The sequence below is a fragment of the Pristiophorus japonicus genome, chromosome 21 (genome assembly GCF_044704955.1).
Source record: "Pristiophorus japonicus isolate sPriJap1 chromosome 21, sPriJap1.hap1, whole genome shotgun sequence".
NCBI lineage: Eukaryota > Metazoa > Chordata > Chondrichthyes > Pristiophoridae > Pristiophorus > Pristiophorus japonicus.
In genome coordinates, this window is record NC_091997.1 from 69,068,716 (window position 1) to 69,087,049 (window position 18,334).

Sequence of the window (18,334 nt, forward strand, 5' to 3'; positions counted from 1 at the left end):
TTGGAGAGATATCAGAAAGAACTTCTTCAATGGATGGTGAATGTCGGGTGTAATTTGTGAGACAGGGCAAGAGATGCAGACTGTAGGCCAACGTTCCCCATAAGTCGTACAGCCCGGGACTGGCTTTTTTAATGTTAATTTCTGCGCATGCGCGAAACTGAATGGACCGCGCACCCAAAAGAAATTGGAGGAACATTGCTGTAAACGTGTTTGAAACATAACTAGGCTAGGAGAATTAGAATTCTGCAGAGACCAGCTTCATGGACTGAATGGATTCTTCATGTCTCTGACTTTGCAGCTGTATATGTTCGCTGCCCGTGTCCTAACTCGCACCAAGTCCCGCTCACCCATCACCCTCGGGCTCATTGACCTACATTGGTTCCCGGTTAAGCAACACCTCGATTTCAAAATTCTCATCCTTATTTTAAAATCCCTCCATGGCCTCCCCTCCCCATTTCTGTAATCTCCTCCAGCACCACAAACCCGCCCCCCACAGAGATATCTGCGCTCCTCTAATTCTGCCCTCCTGAGCATCCCTGATTATAATTGCTCAACCATTGGTGGCTGTACCTTCTGTTGCCTGGGTCCCAAGCGCTGGAACGCCCTGCCTAAACCTCTCCGCCTCTCTACCTCACTTTCTTCTTCAAGACGCTCCTTAAAACATACCTGTTTGATGATGCTTTTGGTCACCTGCGCTAACTTCTACTTATGCGGCTCGGTGTCAAATTTTTATCGCATAATGCTCCTGTGAAGGACCTTGGGATGTTGCACTACTTTAAAGGCGCTATATAAATACAAGTTGTTGTTGTTCATTCCATTGGACCTACTGTACAGTTGGCCCATCAGCATCTGAAAGGAGAAAGGATAGGTTAAGATCTGTTAATCTGCCCTTTCCGTTTTGAGATGCTCACAGAGTTACCATGCATATCCACTTTTATTTCACAATTCCTTCATTCACAGATGTCCTCTTTATTTCAGCTTAGTAGCAAGCCTTTTCAGATATCCGTTTTAAAATTCTTATTTCCTTGCAGCGAGCATCCCCTATGTTTTTCAGCAGAAACTACGCATGGAGCGTGTTTTTTTTTACATTATTTGCCTCCGATCGTACAAACTAAGATAACAAAATCCTTGTTTTCCAGTTTCCATTCTGTGCCTCATTCAATTCTTGGCATACTTCAATCCCTAGGACCTTTGTTCAGACAGTATGGCAAACTGTGTGTGTGACAGAGAGAAGTATCAGTCAACCATGGAACTCTGCCATTCCAGCTGCAGTTTGTCATTAATCATAAGAGGTTAACATACAGTGAAAACTTTATCTTCACTGACTGACACACAATGGTTTTATTTTATATAATTAGTAGGTACGCAACCTCCCTACAGTTGGATTCCTGGCACAGATTCCTTATTTGTATTGTAACATTGCACTTCAAAAGGTTTGCTGTGTTCCATCGGTGAAAGATTGAGTGAATAGCTTCATCGGCCTTTTAAATTTTCTGCAGTTGCTCAGAAGGCAAATAGTCAAAACTGGGTGTTTTGATAAGGTTCTCTAGAAGAGTCATCAAACAGCTTAACCCTTTCAGTACACAACGCTAAACTATATATATTTTTTTTTAATGTTTTAAATGTTGCCAGTTGTTTTAGGAAGTATGTGAAGGCCTTACAGAGGATGCAGAAAAGATTTACGAGAATGGTTCCAGGGATGATGAACTTCAGTTACATGGATAGACTGGAGAAGCTGGGTTGTTCTTCTTGGAGTAGAGAAGATGGAGAGGAGATTTGATCGAGGTGTTCAAAATCATGATGTGTCTAGCAAAGTAGATAGAGAGAAACTGTTTCCATTGGCGGAAGGGTCAAGAACCAGTGGATACAGAGTAACGGTGATTGGCAAAAGAACCAAAGGCAACACAAGGAAAAACTTTTTACACAGCGAGTGGTTAGGATCTGGAATGCACTGCCTGAAAGGCTGGTGGAGGCAGATTCAATCGTGGCTTTCAAAAAGGAAGTGGATAAGGACCTGAACGAAAAAAATTGTAGGGCTACAGGGGAAGGGCGAGGGAGTGGGACTGACTGAAGTGCTCTTGCAGAGAGACAGCATGGGTTCGACGGCACGGGCCGAATGGCCTCCTTCTGTGCTGTCACCGTTCTCTGATTTTCCTCCTTTCTCAAAAGACAGATGAAATGCTTGTTTTTTTTTTATTGTACTTTGTGATCTTGTAATGTAACCTCACAGTTCTGAAAAATAGGCTCTTGAGAATGCGATTTTGTTAGCAGTAATAATAAAACAGCCAATCATGACCCATTTGCCATAATCCTTTATTGTTTCCTCAGCAGCTAAACGGCTACCCAATCATGATAAATGCTGGAAAGCTCATTAATTCAACTGTGAAATGCCTAATATTTCTGATAAATGACTGCAACAGATGAGAAAATCCCAACAAGGCTTATAGATATTTGGGCAACTATGCCAATAAACAGATTTGGTGTTGAGTGCGCACAGGTTTTGTTGGGCTTATGTTGATGTGTGTGCAGCGAGTGTCAGAGAGAACTTTGTTACGTGCACATCCATTTTGGCCCTCAAATCTACCACCACGCTTATGGTCTACAGGGCTGTAGTAATACCCGCCCTCATGTATGGATCCGAGGCATGGATGATATATAGAAGGCACCTCAAGTCACTGGAGATATATCACCAACGATGTCTCCGCAAGATCCTGCAAATCCCCTGGGGGGACAGGCGCACCAACATCAGTGTCCTCGTCCAGGCTAACATCCCCAGCATTGAAGCACTGACCACTCGATCAGCTTCGCTGGGCAGGCCACATAGTTCGCATGCCAGATATGAGACTCCCGAAGCAAATGCTTTATGCGGAGCTCCTTCGTGGTAAACGAGCCAAAGGAGGACAGCGAAAATGTTATAAGGACACCCTCAAAGCCTCCCTGGTCAAGTGCGACATCACCACTGACACCTGGGAGACCCTGGCCGAAGACCACCCGAGGTGGAGAAAGTCCATCCGAGAGGGCGTTGAGCTCTTTGAGTCTCAACGCAAAGAACGTGAAAAGGCCAAGTGCAAGCGGTGGAAGGAGCGCGTGGCAAACCAGCCTCACTGACCCGTTCCCTCGACGAATGTCTGTCCCACCTGTGACAGGATCTGTGGCTCTCATATCGGACTGTTCAGCCATCAAAGAACTCACTTTGGGAGTGGAAGCAAGTGTTCCTCGATTCCGATGGACTGCCACGATGATGATGATGTTGCTATCTAGCCTGAAGTCACCATATTCTATTATGTTGGAAGTTGAAGAGGGAGATTTCGGCTTTGAGAGTGTACAGTGGAGTGCGGCTCCATCAGCAAGCGAGAGTAGCCAAGAGAACTGTAGAAATCATTCCCTTTTACAGCAGTTATTTTATTATTATTCTGGATGCTAAATTCATTGCCAAGCTGCCCGATACTTAAAGACATTTGTGATGGCTGCCTTGTCACAGGCTAATACACTTTATACCATCATAATTTCCGTGTTTATGGGGAAACAAAAAAGTCAAACATTAGCATGTGCGGGGACTTCGTTGGTAAATTGAGGTTTTCTCAATTATTATTGAGTCATTTAATAGAAATATTGTGCACTTCAGAACTTTTCAACACGTATCTGGTTTAAATGACCTGTTAGCTGCTTAAGAAGCATTAAAAGATTATTACAAAGGATAATCAACCTGAAATGTTAACTCCGTTTCTGTCTCCACAGATGCTGCCTGACCTGCTGAGTATTTCCAGCATTTTCTGTTTTTATTATAAAAGATTATTATAGATGAGTCATGATTGGCTGCTATTTTTTTCATGGGGAAGTAGGACTAACCGGATTGCTCTTCGAAAGAGCCGGTGCAGACTCTTTGATGAGCCGAATGGCCTCCTTCCGTGCTGTACTATTCAATGGGCCCAAGTTTCGGGCCGCGCCTAAAACGGCGCAACCCGGACCGGGACGCCCGTTTTTCGCGCCACAAAGTGCGCCCAAAAAAACTCACCTATTCTCCGGCTCCCTGCAGGTCCTCTGGAGCTGGGCGCGGCGCAGCATGAGCTGTGGGGGGCGGAGCCAGGTCCCTGCACTGAAAACAGTGCCGGGACCTCTGCACATGCGCGTTACAGTGGGCGCGCATGTGCAGTAGCTCCAGGTGCCCAAAACTGTGGGAGGGGCCCGAAGCACTCAGCCCCTAGCCCTGGCCGAATGGCCTCACTGGGGCTGCATGGATAAGGCTCACCTCCCACGCCCAGCTCCCACCCGACCCGACTTGACTCCCGCTCCTCCCCCCCCCCACCCGGACCCAACCCGACCCCCGCTCCCCCCCGGACCCGACCCGACCTTCCTCCTCCCCAATCTCCTCCCCCCCCCCCCCAATCTCCCTCCCCCCCATCTCCTCCCCCCCCCCATCGCCCCCTTCTCCCCTTTATCCCCTTCTCCCCCCCCCTCTCCCCCATCCCTCCCCCTGCTCCCCCCCCTCTCCCCCTCCCCTCGCTGTCAGAAACACAGACACTGACAGACAGAAAATGAGAGACATACACAGACAGACAGAGAGATAGAGACACTGACAGAGACACACTGGGGGGAGGGGGGCATCCCAGCGCACTGTTGGAGGGCTCCCGGTGCTGCAGTCGGTAAGTAGAAAATGTTTTATTTATTGATTTTAAAAAAAAATTATTTATAAATTTTTTTTGATTGATTTATTGGTTGATTTATTGATGTTTTTCTCATTTATTATTGATTATGGCGCTTCATTTGTAAAACTGAAGTGTTTAATGTTTGTAAACTTCCCTTTTAAACCCCCCCCCCCCATTCCCTACGCCTGATTTGTAACCTACGCCTGATTTTCTAAAGTGTAGACAAGGTTTTTTCGAGCGTACAAAAATCTTCACTTACTCCATTCTAAGTTAGTTTGGAGTAAGTTTTCACTGCCGAAACTTTGAAAACAGGCGTAAGTGGCCGGACACGCCCCCTTTTGGAAAAAAATTCTGTTCCAAAGTGAAACTGTTCTAACTGACTAGAACTGGAGCAAACTAAATGGCGAGAATTCCGATTTCTAAGATACTCCGTTCTACACCAGTTGCTCCTAAAAATCAGGAGCAAATCATGTCGAAACTTGGGGCCATTATTTTTGCCTTCCAACAGAAAGCATTGGTGGAAAATGAGGGGAAAATTCTGCTTGACTTGCATAAAAGTGTTGGTTTCTGATTTGATTATTTTAAATAAATGACTTCAGAATGGAAATAAAATGTTGTATTAATTTAATCTTGGAGCAGAGAAGACTAAGAGGAGATTTGATCGAGGTGTTTAAAATCATGAAGGATTTAAATAGAGTAAATAAAGAGAAACTGTTTCCAATGGCTGAAGGGTTGATAATGAGGGGCCACAGATTTACGTAATTGGCAAAAGAATCAGTGGCAACATGAGGAAATAACTTTTTCATGCAACGAGCGGTTAGAATTTGGAATGCACTACCCAATAGGGTGGTGGATACAGATTTAATAGTAGTCTTTAAGAGGAAATTGGATAAATATTTGAAGGTGAAAAAGTTGCAGGGATATGGGAAAAGAGTGGGGGAGTGGGACTAATTGGTTTGCACTTCTAAAGAGCCAGCGCATGGCCTCCTTCTGTGCTGTATAATTAATGAGACAAACGTGGAAGTTCAGACTTTGAGCAGTAGCTAAGCCAACCATTGCCCTATCCCGTTCACCAGACTGATTCCCGGGATGGCAGGACTGACATATGAAGAAAGACTGGATCGACTAGGCTTATATTCACTGGAATTTAGAAGAATGAGAGGGGATCTCATAGAAACATAAAATTCTGATGGGATTGGACAGGTTAGATGCAGGAAGAATGTTCCTTATGTTGGGGAAGTCCAGAACCAGGGGTCACAGTCTAAGGATAAGGGGTAAGCCATTTAGGACCGAGATGAGGAGAAATTTCTTAATTTAGAGAGTTGGGGGCATGTGGAATTCTCTACCACAGAAAGTTGTTGGGGCCAGTTCGTTAGATATATTCAAAAAGGAGTTAGATGTGGCTCTCACAGCTAAAGGGATCAAGGAGTATGGAGAGAAGGCAGGAAAGGGATACTGAAATGCATGATTAGCCATGATCATATTGAATGGTGGTGCAGGCTCGAAGGGCCGAATGGCATACTCCTGCACCTATTTTCTATGTTTCTATGTCACAAGTTTCTCTCTCACCTACGCACATGCTAGCAGCTCCTTGACCATATCATTTGACACAGTGACTCCAGAAAACAGCTGAAAGACCATCAGTTCCACAGTGGACATCTATTCCAGAGCAGATTGTGATGCGACGACTTCTTCTCACTCCTTCCCTGCTCGGGCTCCATCCCTCCCAGTGGCTCCCAACTCGGACCCCATCCCTGGCCATCATCTGTTCAAGCTTGATTTCCCCCATCATGTAATCAGGACACAGTGGAATATTTAGCTCAGCCTGCATTTAACAGGTTGAAATTGAGCGAGCACAGAAATTACTATCTTTTACATCTCAAGCTGTTTATGGGTTAATTTGAACCCTCACACCCACCCTCCTTACAACCTCATACTAGTCACTTCTGTGGTGAGACTTCAAAATGTTCAATAAGCTCATTTATGCCAGATCTGACCTGGAGCAAAATGCTTGCTTTATGATTGGATTTTATAGCTGTTGAAAGTTCCTTTTTAATGGTGTTAACAAGGCATTAAGGAGCAAAGATTGTTTTTTTCCCCCCATAGCTTTTTACTAATGTGTTGTTGGGGTAGGAATCCTCAGAGCAGCAAAGAGTCTGTTGCACTTTTCGTCAACATTGCAGCACTTCTTGCTCATGTCTAAACTTTCTGGTAGAAGTAGCAGAGAAGAGAGTGCAGTCCTAAGTAACCTTCAGTGTTTCTGAACTTTTCTCAAATGTTGAGTTATAAAAATTTGAAATTTGCAGCTAGCAGATTTTGATGTGTAATTAACATGCAACTTTGCTGAAGTGCAACTCGTAAATCCCATTAACAATTACTTCTAACATTAATGAGTTGTCTAGTTTCCCAAATTTTCTTCAATGCCACTATGTTTCTTCAGAGTTTGATCTGTGCACAGTGGGCAAAACTTGCGTCTCAATTTATAATTGCTGCTGAAGGCTGTCTGGTAGTACTGAGCATTCAGGTAGTGAAGCTATGTGCCTCAGAGTTGGGAAAGTTCAGGTAATTTTATACAGAATGTACATCACAGAAACAGACCATTTGGCCCAACTGGTCCACATGAGCCTCCTCCCACTTCATTTCATCCTATCAGTATTACCTGCTGTGCTTTCTCCTATGTGCTTATCTTGCTTCCACTTGAATGCATCTATGCTATTCGCTTCAACCACTCCTTGCGGTAGTGAGTTCCACTCCCTGGGTAAAGAAGTTTCTCCTGAATTCCCTATTGGATTTATTCGTAACCATCTTATATTTATGGTCTCTGGTTTTGGTCTCCCTCACAAGGTATGACTCCCCTACTCCTCTTTGAAATAGTGCCACGGGATCTTTTATGTCCACCTGAGAGAATAGACGGGGCCTCGGTTTAACGTCTCATCCAAAAGACGGCACCTCTGACAGTCCAGCACTCTCTCAATACTGCACTGGAGTATCGGCTTAGATTTTTGTGTCTGGTCTCTGGAGTGGGACTTGAACCCATAACCTTCTGGCTCAGATGTGAGAGTGCTACCCACTGAGCCACAGCTGACATTAATCCAGGGTCCATCAAACTGGTCCTTCGGTAGAAACCTACAAGCATCTAATTTGTCTTTTGATGGCTTCCAGAGTTTTTGCCTCCACTAGAATGTGGTGGTCAAATTTCAGGCGGTGAAATGAATTGAGTCACTGATTCCATAAAATGGGTGCGAAAATGGCTGGTTTACTTTTACTGCTGTCAATGTAACAATTTGTGTTTTCATTTTGACAGTGGTAGTGTAAATGTTGGTGAGTGGGCTTCTTGCTTAGTCATGTGAACTTCATTTGCTCAGAGCAACTCTTGGTCCTCAAATAAAAGATGTCAGGATGATAAGATTTTCCCCAGTCATCCTGTGCTTCATTTGCATAAGACAATCTATCATACAGAGCTAATAAAAACAACAACTTGTATCTATATAGCACCTTTAACATAATAAAGCGTTCCAAGGCGCTTCACAGGAGCGGTTATCAAACAAAACTTGACACCGAACTATATAAAAAGATATTAGGGCAAATGACCAAAAGCTTGGTCAAAGAGGTAGGTTTTAAGAAGGTTTAGGGAGGGAATTCTAGAGCTTAGGGCCCAGGCAACTGAAGGATGCTCGAGAGGGCAGAATTAGAGGAGCGCTGATATCTCGGGTGGTTGTAGAGCTGGAGGAGATTACAGAGATAGGGAGGGGTGAGGCCATGGAAGGATTTGAAAACAAGAAGGAGAATTTTGAAATCGAGGCATTGCTTAATTGGGAACCAATGTAAGTCAGCAAACTCCGAGGTGATGGGCAATTGAAAGGCTGCATTAGAGGGAGCAGCGTGCAACGGCCCGGCCCGGCTCGGAAATCGGCGCTGTCCCGGCCAGCAAGACCATCAATAGGCCGGGGCCATCAGAGGGAGCAGCGTGCGTCAGCATACCACTGCAGAAGGGCGACGGCTGCGAAGTCAGGTCGCTGATTGCGGTGCAGGCAGGCACAGCAGGAGGGGCGAAGGAGCACAAGACTTTGTAGAAGGAAGTGATGGGGCCCAGGAGAGGCGTGAGTTCGGGGCCCAGAAAAACCGAGGGCCCAGGGGCAGCACGGCCCAGCCCACACTGCGATATGTGTGCGCACTAGGTCCGTGCAGCAGAGCAGGTCTCCACTCCTCTTGGTTAATCCTTGCCACCGGACCAAGACCTAGCTCTGTAAAGCCCATGTGGTGGCTGGTGTGCAACGGCCACCTCACGTTAAAAAAATCCACGCACAGGCATCTTCCACCCTCCAAGATGTAGTTCGGGATCTGGAATATTAGGTCCTTCATTGAAACACCTGTCAACTCATTCCTTTTTGGCGTGGAAGCAAGTCATCCTCGCTTTGAGGGACTGCCGATGATGATGGGCGAATGGGACTTGATGAGAGTTAGGACACGGGCAGCCAAGTTTTGGATGACCTCAAGTTTACAGAGCATAGAACATAATAATTATTTAAACTCTTGTTGCATGTACTGTTTAAAACTTATTTAACGTTTGAAAGTGTTTCCGTTGAGATAAAAGAAATATGCTGAAAATCTGAAATAAGAACAGAAAACGTTGGAATTATACAGCAGGTCCAACAGCACATGAAAAAGTAAAAGGCAGTTTAACATTTTGAGCGTGGACTCTTCATCAGAACTATTTCTGTTTCTAGTTTCAGTTTCCGAGAACAAATCCTCAACAACTAAAAGTCTTTTCCACCCCCCCCCCATCATCAGCACTGAGCAATGTGTAAAAGTAGCCGAGCGTATAGGTGCAGGTGGGGAATATACAAGGTAGAAGTCTCAAAATGGATTTAAGCTCAGTTTCTTAAGAAACTGCAGTACACTCTGCCAGCAATCAAACAATACATGTTCAGCTTGCTGGCAGGGTCCCATGTTTCCAGAGGCTGTATTCTTTAACAGGGGATCAAAAAAAAACTTGCTGCATGTTGCAACTAGCAAACCTTGACTGGTCATTCTTACAATGAGAAATGTGCCGACTGATCAGTTTGATTCTTTGAAACTACTGTTCTCTCTCTGTATGGTGCTGGCTAATTCCTTAAAGGGGATTTCTCCCCCTTTCATTTCAGTTCCTCCATTCATGTGAAATATTCTCTTCGCACTGAGTTATGCAATTAACACTAATTGCAGTGCGAGTAAAGGAACTGCAGTAAACATCAGAAGATCTCCGTGTTTGGTGGGTTCTTATTTCATTGGTACGTTCTCAGGTTTTCTTCTTATGGTGACTTATGTCAATAGTGAGCCCCCCTCGTTGCCCATGTGACTCTTAGTGCGTTGCAAGAACAGATATCTGAGGCAGAAGGACTGGCCCTGCAGTAGTGGCGGCCAGTAGACGAGTAAATCGAGTCGTGCTTGTAGGCTCAGGGTCTCGGCAAAACAGAAGATAACTGAGAAAACGCCCATTTGCTAATTTTAAAATGAATATGAGTTCCACTGAACTTTGCCTTCGCTGTCCAACAAACAGCATTAGCAGTTTGAGACTGTACTGTGTTGTCGCTTCCTCAGCTGTTTGATTTCTGCCTTGAAATCTTGACAGGCATAAAATGGGGCGAGGTATCTGTTTTTGTTGCATTGCTAGCAGCAGGGAATTGTAAACATGTGACACACTTTTCTTAACCTCCTCTGGACTCCACAGGCTGCAGTTGCAGCTGCTGAGAACCTCCGCTATGGCTCTTAATCCTAATAGATGGGGAAGTACTCCTGGAGTTTGCCTTTCCCTATTATATATTTCACTAAATGTTTTCAAGCGACTGTATTAATCAACCTAAGTGGTGTGCTTCTTAATTCCTGAAATATTGCGTCAGTAGTGGCTTTTATATTGGCTTCATGCCGTGTTAGTGCAGCTGGCTCCTCCGCACAGGTCTCGCTCAGCCGAGGAAGCTGCAGGATTCACTGTGGCCAGCAGCTGGGAAGACCCTTTTATTTATTTTTTAATAAGGCCTTCCCAGCCAACAGCCTTAACCTATCCAGCAAATTTACTTTGGCATCGGCCCGACTTTGCAAGACCCGCATATCAGGAGACAGTCGTATTGGAACTGCACAAAACTAATGTTTAAAAACAGCAAATGAAATGTTTAATTCGCCATGGCTCTCACCCCCTCCCTATCTCTCTCCTCCTCCAGCCCTACAACGCTCCGGGATCTCTGCGCTCCTCCAATTTTGGCATCTTGCGCATCCCCCATTTTCATCGCTTCACCATTGGTGGCCGTGCCTTCGGCTGCCTAGGCCCTAGTCTCTGGAATTCCCTCCCTAAACCTCTCCGCCTCTCTCTCCTCATTTACCACGCTCCTTAAGACCTACCTCTTTGACCTCACCTGTAATAATAACTCCTGGTGAGGCTCGGTAACAAATTATAAAATCTTAGATTTACGGCCAATTGGCCCATCGTGTCTGTGCCAGTCGAAAAAGAGCAATCCAGCCTAATCCCACTTTCCAGCTCTTAATCCGTAGCCCTGTAGGTTACGGCACATTAAGTGCATAGCCAAATATGTTTGATAATGCTCCCATGAAGTGCTCTGGGACATTTTACTACGTTAAAGACATCATATAAGTTGTTATTTACAGAAGAGGGAAAGAGCAGCACAAATAGTGACTACACACTAGGGATTCTGTACTTCACAAAACCTAACATCATGCCACATAGCTCACAGACTAAAGGCTTGAGTGAGTGACGAGGTCTGGCTGATAGTTTTTTTTTTCATTAAATCACAAGTTGTGCACCTGATTTATACCAGATATTTTTTTTTCCCCCTCAAAGTTACAAACATTTTTAGGAATAGACCTATTTATTCAAAAGGTGATATGACTCCCCCAGTGGGAAGAACTTCTATCTTCTGGGTAAAGGCTGTTGTGTGGTTAACATCATAGAGCCTCCAGATGTAAGTTTTGGCAATAATATACTGTTAGAAATTTGAATAGAGAATGAAAGACTGTCAACCTTGAATGAGATTTTTATTAAACTGCAAACGTTGCAATTCTGAAATTAAAACCAAGTGCCAGAAATTGAGAGCAGCTGAATTAGTATCTGAAAAAATAAAAGATTAATATTTCAGTAGCAGATCCATCAGTTCTCCAGTTCTGATGAAGGCTCACCACTTGAAATGCTAATTTGTCTTTTCTCACTCAGATGCCGATGGTCCTGCTATGTATCTCCAGCATGTTCGTTCTTATTTAATTGCTTGGATGAACATAAGAATTAGGAGCGGGAGTCGGCCATTCGGCCCCTCGAGCCTGCTCCGCCATTCAATGAGATCATGGCTGATCTTCGACCTCAACTCCACTTTCTTGCACTAACCCCATATCCCTTGATCCCCTTAATATTCAAAAATCTATGAGTACTAGTTGAGTTCAGTGGTCACGGTGAGATGGTCAGGAGTCCAGTGATTGTAGTCTGCGTGGATTTTAAAGATCCCACTGCACTATTTGAAGAGCAGGAACATTCTGGTGCTGTGGCCTATATTAGAACATAAGAACATAAGAATTAGGAACAGGAGTAGGCCATCTAGCCCCTCGAGCCTGCTCCGCCATTCAACAAGATCATGGCTGATCTGGCCGTGGACTCAGCTCCACTTACCCGCCCGTAACACCGCCCGTAATTCCCTCGAGCAACACCGCTAAAAATGATCATTCTTCTCAGTGCTGTATGTGGGATCTTGCTTTGCACAAAATAGCTGCTGTGTTTGCCTAATAACAGCAGTCACTGCATTTCAAAATTAATTTTATTTGAAGCTTTGAGACATGTAAATTCAAGTCTTTCCATCGTCTCCCTCCCCCTCTCTCTCATACAAAAGCAGTTTTCTAATGTTCCCACAGTCTCTCGAGGTCTAGCTGGGCAGCTGTCTTCTTCAATCTTGTGGCTTATTTCTGCGGAAGTACAGTTCACCCTCTAAACAGTTAGGTTAACAACTCTCTGTTCTACCCTTTGATTTTAATACTTTTAAGCAAATTCTGCTTTTTGAGCAATCCAGGCTTTATTCTTTGTTTCCTTAAAACTACTATTAAAATGTCCAGAATCCTTTGGCAGAGAGATCCTTCAACAGGGGAATGCAAGGGGCCTAACGCCTATTTTAGGCAGCTGCCTGGAACGCCTAAAACATGGGCCTGAGAAACGTAGCAGTGGGCCGAACATCTGCACAGATTGGGCACGAGCAGTCCCACTACTAAATTGGTCAGCATCGTGCCCGTTTTACACCCGAAAAAATGGGCACAACGTACTTTTAAGTTCTCCCGCACAGAGTTACTAAGATACTTTTAACAGGCAGAATTTATCGACTACAAAATTTGCAAACAAATCTCGAACAGCAATCACAATCAGCAGAAATGTGGATGATAATCTAGGTGTTTCACATCAAACCTGCACGTGTCTGTTCAAACCCGTTGCACACTCCTGCTCAGTAATTCCTTCCACCCAGGACCCTTGATATCTTTCAGCATGGACTACTTAAATCTAAATTACTCAAAAAATCTAAACATACAGAACAAAGCAACGAAAGCCTGTTAATTCTTCTAAAGGATCCTGGTGGTGTTGCTGCTCGCGCTGACTATATAGGAATTGTACAAAGATTGTGCGTGCTTAAGCTCCACCTACCGTACATGATGCTACTTCAGCATATTACAGAACTTGATGTCAATTGACTGTTTCGCCTCCTACTTGTTGTCTTGTTAGTATTGACAGCGATGTGACCCTGCACTAAGCTCTTGGTACGTACCAGGCAGCGGGGAAGTTTTTTTGCGGGGGAGGGCGGGGGCACATGGCAGTTGCTAAGTGAAGGTCTGTCGTCGGAGAGTTACCCCTTTCATGGTGGGATGAAACTACTTGGTCACACTTGTTAACCCGTTGCAGGCCGTGGGTTCATTTCCGTTGCATGGGAGTCCATCTGCAGCCTCTGACGAGGTTAAGCTGTGCAAACGGAGCGAGGAGATTACACGGTTTATTATCCACATCTCCCGTCTAAAATCCCATAAGCATGGTGCAGCTCAGAAGAATAATCCTGTGTCTGCGCCTTAAAAGGATAAGTCCTTATCACAGAAAGATTTACAATATGCTTGTCCATGTGTATTACATTGCAGCAAGAAAGCAGACAGAGCAAGGAATTTTTGACAACCGCGTAACATTTGAGTTAATAAATATAATTTAATGCATAAGGAACTATGTACCAAACAATAGAAATGGTTGTTATAGCCTTAATAGTGTAACACCGATTGATAAAATAGGCTGAGCAGTGAACAAGTATTCAGTGTCATTTTATACTTCCATTCACACTAATTCTGGTCTCAACTCCAGAACTTTTTCTTGATCGAGAGGACAGGCTGATGACTTTTGCAGTCGATGATGAGTCTTCTCCAGAAGTCACAGCTACAAAGGCCAGCTGCTAGCTAGCGCCGCGCACATATCTAGAGTTGGCCACTAGGAGGCACACAAGAGTGACTTGGATAACTTGCTCAATCTTGGTGTAAAGAACCCTGTTTCACTTGGCATTCAACTTCAAGGCATTCTGTGCCTTGTCGCAGAGTGTTGGTGTATCGGTTTTCCAAACACTCTTGTAATAGATTTTTTTTTAAACCACAACATGCATAATCACAGAATATATTTTATGATGCAGATAATTGTTTGTTTTCTGGTCATCCATGCTTATAATAATACAATGACTGCACTTCAAAAAAAGGTACTTTTTTGGCTGTAAAGCAATTTTGGACGTCCTGAGGTCATGAAAAGCGCGATAAAAATAAAATACTTTTTTTTATAGAATTCCTAAAGAAATATCTGATTTATGCAAAAATTACGAAAGAAATGATCAGCCCCAATTTGAATCAATCTTGGATAATCACGGAGTAGAGATTCTTATTGTAATAAAAAAATCTTGCATTTATGAAGTGGCTTATTGTGCCAAAATGTTATAGAATTCTTCTTACTATTAATTACTTTAGAAGTGTAGTGACTGATGTTATGTGGCCAAACAGTAAATACTCTGCATCAGCAGCATCCCACAAACAAGATGAATGCTCGGTTAACGTGTTTTACTGGCGGTATTGGTTGAGGAATAAACGTTGGTCGAGACACCAGAAAAAAAAAAAAGAATGAAAGACTTGGATTATATAGCGCCTTTCATGACCACCGGATGTCCCAAAGCACTTTACAGCCAATGAAGTACTTTTGGAGCGTAGTCACTGTTGTAATGTAGGATATGCAGCAGCCAATTTGCGCACAAGCAAGCTCCCACAAACAGCAATGTGATAATGACCAGATAATCTGTTTTTTTGTTATGTTAATTGAGGGATAATTACCCTGCTCTTCTTCGAAATAGTGCCATAGGATCTTTTACATCCACTTGAGAGAGCAGATGGGGCTTCGGTTTAACGTCTCATTTGAAAGACAGCACCTCCGACAGTGCAGTTCAACTTCAGCACTGCAGTGGAATGTCAGCCTAGATTTTTGTGCTCAAATTCCTTTTATCCCTTTTCTTCTTCGTCTAGTGGCATGCGATCTTTGACGTCCATTTGAACAGGGGCCGCAGTTCAGAGTGCTTACCAAAAGTCAAAATTGCATGTTCTTTTTTTCTGTAGCTACTTGGATTTATGTGTTGTAGCTACAAATAAGTTTCAATCGCATAACTGAGTCTTCAAAGTTCCAGACAGTATCCTTGCAAAAGGTGATCAGTCTACTGTAGCTACAAGAATAATGGTGTGAAACGTATTCCAGAAATGCGATCGGCATCTTGTTTGACCATAACTGCTTCAAGGGAGAAGAAAAAAATGGAAAATAATAAATAACTTTTTAAAGTAATACCTTATCATGTTGAACTTTCCTAAAGTGCGTCACACAATGAATTCCTTTTTCAAGTGAAATGTATTCGATTATGTAGGCAAGCATGGCAGCCATTATGCAACAGCAAAATCGTGCAAACAGCCAAGAGATAAATGGGCAGATATTGTGTGTCCAGTTGGTCTTGTTTGAGGGAGGAATGTTGAAGAGGATGTATCTGCAAACATTGATCTCTTCCCACCTTCACGCCAATCAATCTCTCAGCTTACTTGAATTTGTGTTATTTATATCATGTTTGCCATGGAACAAAAAGAAGGAAAAAAAACAATAAAAAGTTGGATTGTAATAGAGATTTAACCTTTTCAGAGTACATTTCGAGATGTGCATTTTTAAACTCGGGTCTACAAGGACTCTAGGAGGTCCATCTGTAGGTCATTAGATTTGAGTCTGCCTGGGCTGTGTATACTATGCAATGTGAGTACGGTGCCTCAAAAGATTTGTTGTTCTTTATTTTTTCTGGGAGCGTCACAAAATGTGTCCATATTTGCAGGGGATCCCTGGGAGTGTATTAAAACTGCAGGGAATCTCCCAAGACACAAAGTTTTGAAGACCACCGTTTTATAAACATTGCTGAATATGAATGTCATTGCTTTCCTGGTACTGTAATATCACTGATGGAAGTAATGGCTGTAGGCTGACGGATGTTGCTTTCGAGGTTTGGCCTCCATGTGCTGCTTGTAATTGGGTCCTGCTCCAGGGCAAGAGCCAACTGTGGATTTTGTTTGACTGTAGTCTGGAACTAGAGAAATGGAATCAAACCTGTTTAACAGTACTCTCATCATCATCATAGGCAGTCCCTCGGAATCGAGGAAGACTTGCTTCCACTCTAAAAATGAGTCCTTAGGTGGCTGAACAGTCCAATACGAGAGCCACAGTCTCTGTCACAGGTGTGACAGATAGTCGTTGAGGGAAAGGGTAGTGAGACTGATTTGCCGCACGCTCTTTCCGCTGCCTGCGCTTGATTTCTGCATGCTCTCGGCGATGAGACTTGAGGTGCTCAGCGCCCTCCCGGATGCACGTCCTCCACTTAGGGCAGTCTTTGGCCAGGGACTCCCAGGTGTCGGTGGGGATGTTGCACTTTATCAGGGAGACTTTGAGGATGTCCTTGTAACTTTTCCTCTGCCCACCTTTGGCTCGTTTGCCATGAGGGAGTTCCGAGTAGAGCGCTTGCTTTGGGAGTCTCGTGTCTGGCATGCGAATGATGTGGACTCTCAACTGTACAAATGCCAGCTGTGGCTCAGTGGGCAGCACCCTTGCCTCTGAATCAGAAGATTATGGCTTCATATGACACTCCAGAGACTTGAGCACAAAAATCTAGGCTGACATTCCTGGACAGTATTGAGCGAATTCTGCCCTGTTGGAGGTGCCATCTTTCAAATGAGATGTTAAACCATCACAGGTGGACGTAAAAGATCCAGGGCACTATTTCGAAGAAGAGCAGGGGAGTTCTCCCCTGTGTCCTGGCCAATATTTACCCTTCAATCGACATCACTAAAGCAGATGATCTGGTCATAATCACATTGCTTTTTGTGGGAGCTTGCTGTGCGCAAATTGGCTGCAAAAAGTCCGGGCGCGGCCTATAAAGGCTCAACGTCGGAGGAGGAGCGACAGTTCGAGCAGCGGGGAGTCCGGACGCGGCCTATAAAGGCCCAACGTCGGAGGAGGAGCGGCAGTTCGAGCAGCGGGGAGTCCGGGCGCGGCCTATAAAGCTAGCCGGTGCAGCTGCAGCGGGGACAGAAGGCAAAAAAGAAGTAGAAAGAAATCGAAAGGTGACGTCACAGCCAAGGGGGTAAGTGATTAGCTGGTAATTGGTAAGTAGCTTTCTTTTTCTTTTCTATTTCAGTAAGTAACCTTTAGCATTCTTGTTGCCAAATTAAGTTAATCAAGGAGTTAAGTCATGGCAGGAGAGCTCGGACACGTGTTATGCTCTTCCTGTACCATGTGGGAAATCAGGGACGCCTCTGGTGTCCCTGACGACTACGTATGCGGGAAGTGTGTCCGCCTCCAGCTCCTGACGAAGCGCGTTGCGGAACTGGAGCTGCAGGTGGATTCACTCTGGAGCATGCACGATGCTGAGAATGATGTGAATAGCACATTTAGTGAGTTGGTCTTACCGCAGGCAATTGTCCACAGCGGAATGGAAGACCAACAGGAAGAGCAGTGCAAGGAAGGTAGTGCAGGAGTTCCCTGCGGTCATCCCCCTGCAAAACAGATACACCGCTTTGGGTACTGTTGAGGGGGATGACTCATCAGGGGAGAGCAGCAGCAGCCAGGTTCATGGCAACGTGGCTGGCTCTGCTGCACAGGAGGACAGAAAAAAGAGTGGGAGAGCAATAGTGATAGGGGATTCAATTGTAAGGGGAATAGATAGGCGTTTCTGCGGCCGCAACCGAGACTCCAAGATGGTGAGTTGCCTCCCTGGTGCAAGGGTCAAGGATGTCTCGGAGCGGGTGCAGGACATTCTGAAAAGGGAGGGTGAACAGCCAGTTGTCGGTATAGGTAATAAACGGGATGAGGTCCTATGAGACGAATTTAGGGAGCTAGGAGTTAAATTAAAAAGTAGAACCTCAAAAGTCGTAATCTCAGGATTGCTACCAGTGCCATGTGCTAGTCAGAGTAGGAATCGCAGGATAGCTCAGATGAATATGTGGTTGAGCAGTGGTGCAGAAGGGAGGGATTCAAATTCCTGGGACATTGGAACCGGTTCTGGGGGAGGTGGGACCAGTACAAACCGGACGGTCTGCACCTGGGCAGGACCGGAACCAATGTCCTAGGGGGAGTGTTTGCTAGT

General features: G+C 44.6%; 1 protein-coding gene and 1 long non-coding RNA gene across 3 annotated transcripts in view; one reads left to right on the forward strand and one right to left on the reverse strand.

Moving 5' to 3' along the window:
- Positions 1–13,162, reverse strand: part of LOC139234084 (uncharacterized) — a 58,363-nt gene extending 45,201 nt beyond the window's left edge. Inside the window, exon 1 of the long non-coding RNA XR_011588267.1 lies at positions 13,075–13,162. This is a non-coding gene — a long non-coding RNA (uncharacterized lncRNA). The remainder of the gene's footprint in view (positions 1–13,074) is intronic.
- Positions 1–18,334, forward strand: part of scaper (S-phase cyclin A-associated protein in the ER) — a 393,511-nt gene that overhangs the window by 261,901 nt on the left and 113,276 nt on the right. The gene's annotated exons all lie outside the window — the stretch shown is intronic.